At 40.2% G+C, this 3,899-nt stretch overlaps 1 pseudogene; it reads right to left on the bottom strand.

Moving 5' to 3' along the window:
- Positions 1–1,818: 1,818 nt before the first annotated feature.
- On the bottom strand, positions 1,819–2,121 carry LOC129510867 (60S ribosomal protein L37-like; annotated as a pseudogene).
- Between the last annotated feature and the right edge of the window lie 1,778 nt (positions 2,122–3,899).

Below are 3,899 nucleotides of genomic sequence, written 5' to 3'. Positions count from 1 at the left end.
AGACAGTCTGGGATGTATTTTCATTTTTTTAAAAAAAGATTTTATTTGTTTATTTGAGACAGAGATTGAGTCCATGAGAGAGAGCAAGAGAGCACAAGCAGGGGGTAGGGGTAGAGGGAGAAGCCGACTCCCTGTAGAGCAGGGAGCCTGAGGCGGAACTCAATCCCAGGACCCCGGGATCAAGACCTGAGCCAAAGGTAGACACTTAACTGACTGAGCCACCCAGGTGCCCTTTCAGGATTAGTTCGGTTTCCTACTAAGAAGCAATTGTATGTGCCATCAAAGTTTCTAGGTTCATTCTTCTTTCACAGATTATTTCTTATGGTTGAGATAAGACTTTTCAGAGTTGTCTAAACAGAAGTTTCATTAGCTGTCATTCAATGCATTGGGCCTGATTATTAGTTAACCTGCATGGGAATTTTTTTTCCATATTAAATTTAGTTCCAGGGTCCATGTGAAAGAGCACAGTTGTAACAACAAAACTGAACTCTATACGTGAAACAGAGTTGCATACTACAACAAAAGTTTTACATTTTCCCTGCCCCAAACTTAACATAAGCTCAGCAGCTAGACTGCCTGTGTTTGAATGCTGGCCTCAGCCCCTTGCTGGTTGTCTGGCCATGGATAACTTCTTAAATCTGTGGGTGCCTCATCTGTAAAGGTAGATAATAACCAAACCTCTGTCATAGAACTGTCATCGGTGTATGAGAATAATCCACACAAGTCCCTGAGCACAGTGCCTAGCATACCGTAGCTAATGAGCGATTGCTTCAGGTATATCTTTTTTTTTTAAGATTTTATTTATTTATTTATTTATTTGAGAGAGAAAGAGAACGCACAAACAGAGGGGAGGGGTAGAGGGAGAGGGAGAAGCAGACACTCTGCTGAGCAGGGAGCTCAAGCCCCATGTGGGACTTGATCCCAGGACCCTGGGATCATGACCTGAGCTAAAGGCAGATGCTTAACCAACTGAGCCACCCAGGAGCCTCAGATATATCTTTAAAATAAAAGAGGTCTCATAAATATTCCTCTCTTTTTTTGAAAAAGGTTTTTTAATTTATTTGAGAGAGAGAGAGTGGGTGAGAGAGAGAAAGAAAGGGACAGAATCCCAAGCAGACTCCCTGCTGAGCACAGAGCCCAGCACAGGGCTGGATCCCACAACCCTGAGATCATGACCTGAGCAGAAACCAAGAGTTGGTAGGTTAACCAACAAAGCCACTCAGGTGGCCTGGTATTTCTCTCTTTCATCCAACAAGTATTAATTGACCATGTAGTAAGGTGGCAGGTACTATTCTAAGTTCTGAAATATAGCAGTGAATAAGATGTTCACAGTTCCTGCCTTCAGGAGCAATGGAGCAAACAGAAAATGCAACAATTAACAAAAATGCAAATTAAAATGGGAAAATACTCTTTTTCTGGAAAATTAAAAATTCGTGACGAAGTAGAAACAAGCTAAATGTCCTAGTTTAGTAAAGCATGATATAACTTTATGGTGAAACATGAAATACAAAATAGGTGCTAAAAATGTGGATGAACATTTGTTAGTTAGGGGAAATTTGTAGCATTATTTTACGTGGTTACCAAACAAAAATTGTAAGCTAATATAGAGCTAGAATGAAGACTGAAAAAGCATGAAGCTGTCATAACAACTGTTCCAGCAAGGGTTCCCAGTGGATGCTAAAATTGGTGGGCAAATGTTTAATAGGAGCAAGATATTTATAATGTCTCAAGGTATCTTCTGGCAAAGTTTTTATTAAGTACATAGGAGAAAGTAGTAGTTTTTTGTTTTGTTTTTTAAAACCAGAATGTTTATTGTGACTAATCATTGAAATCCTTAAGATGAACTGCAACAGCTGCCCTCTTGGGCTTAGGTGTCATTCCTTCAGGGAATCCATGCCTGAATCTGCAGTACACAATTTTTAGGAGACTCACTGGACCAGTCCCAGTGGAATTTTTATCCTTTACCCTCGGCACTCCAGTTATACTTTCTCTTCCGCTTGGCAGGGTAACCACATTTGCCTCAGGTGGACGGACTTCTGTAGGTGGTAGGCCTTAGAGTCACAGTGGTGGCACAACATGTCTTATTGCAATGCTTCCAAACGATGACGTCCCCTTCATCATCTTGTTTCCAGGGCAGACCCCCGAACGTAGTAGTTTTAAGGAAGAGAAGGCGGTCAGAGGTTGCCTTACCTGAGTGATCAAAGTTAACATTATTATTATTGGGAGAAAAATATGATATGCCTGTTGATGTGATGCAGTGAGAAGGACAAAGCACCATTTCTGGGGAATTACTTCCTAAAATGGATAATGAGAATCTGTTAATAAAACAGACAAACCCAAGCTGAGGGACTTTCTACAAATAACTGGATTGTACTCAGTTTGGGAAGATGAAATATTTTATTTCATCATAAAATATTTTTTAAAATAGATAAGCTGGTAAATTCTGTTATATTTATATGTATATTTCAAATATATATTTGTGGCTTTTAAAAAATATTTTACTTATTTATTCATGAGAGACACAGAGAGAGAGGCAGAGACATAGGCAGAGGGAGAAGCAGGCTCCCAGGTGGAGCCTGATGCAGGACTCAATCCCAGGGCTCTGGGATCATGACCTGAGCCAAAGGCAGATACTCAACCACTAAGCTACCCAGGCATCCCTGTATTTGTTAGATATATTGTAACACACACATACAAAAAATATAGAGTTGGGGACTGGATATGATCTGACTCCAATTATGTAAAAAGAAAAAAAATCGTAGAAAGAAACTTGCCAGAATATTTAACAATATACTTAGGTGTTTTATAGTAATACTCTTTAGTACATTCCAAGTTTTTTTAATGTAATGCATTTATAACCACAAAAAAAGCACACAAAATTTTGAGAATAGGTAAACATCTTTTTTGTCTGTTTCAGTATGAATGCCTTTTTTGTATTGTCTGTTTCAGGCAAGTAAAATATTTATAAAGAGAATTATCTGTGCTCATGACCATGGGAAATGATCCAGGTCACCAATCAGGACAATACTGCAAATAATTCATATTCTGACTTGGGTTTGGCTCCATGGGCTTTCAGGGCAACTCCTTGAGCGCTTCTCAAGATAGGCCAAACGGAGGCAATCAGCACAAAATGTGGTAAGTGTCTGGCTGGCAAGTTCCCCTGTCTCTCTCTGCTGGGTAAGCTCTCAGGAAGCCAGAGAGAACCTGCCACGTCAGCAGACTAGTGTTGGGAGCAAGACAGGGCTTCAGGAAAGACCCCACACGAAGAGGTCTATACAAGTACATGTTTCCTTTTGCTTAAAATGTATCCTATGACAAACATTTAGAAAACATGAATGCAATGAGGAAGAAAATAATTTTCCACAAGCCTACTGCCCAAAGATAACCACTGTGAACATCCTGGTATATACTGATTACAGATAGTTCCCCTTTTTCTCTCTCTCTCCTTTGCACTCCCTCTTCCCATCCTATTTTCTTTCCCTGTCTCTCCCTTTTCCTTTTTTATTCATGTAAAAAAATATCTGCATAAGTTTATCTATCTGCTATCTATCTCATACTGGTATCTCTAGTTCTAAACTTTTTTTTAAAGATTTTATTTATTTATTCATGAGAGACATACAGAGAGAGGCAGAGACATAAGCAGAGGGAGAAGCAGGTTCCCTGTGGGGAGCCCGATGTGGGACTCGATCCCAGGATCCTGGGATCATGACTTGAGTCAAAGGCAGATGTTCAACCACTGAGCCACCCAGGTGCCCTTCCGGTTCTAATCTAACACCACAAGGTCCTTCCCTGCCTTCCCATTTCCTTATTGGGATCTTCTTTCTCCAACGGTGAGAATCCTGGCTCTCACCATCCACAATATATCCACTGATATCTTCAACCTTAGGGTACACATCAAA

This window comes from Nyctereutes procyonoides, unplaced genomic scaffold, assembly GCF_905146905.1.
Source record: "Nyctereutes procyonoides isolate TBG_1078 unplaced genomic scaffold, NYPRO_anot_genome, whole genome shotgun sequence".
NCBI lineage: Eukaryota > Metazoa > Chordata > Mammalia > Carnivora > Canidae > Nyctereutes > Nyctereutes procyonoides.
Note: the sequence above shows the minus strand (reverse complement) of the source record. Positions and strands in the feature narration are given on the sequence as shown.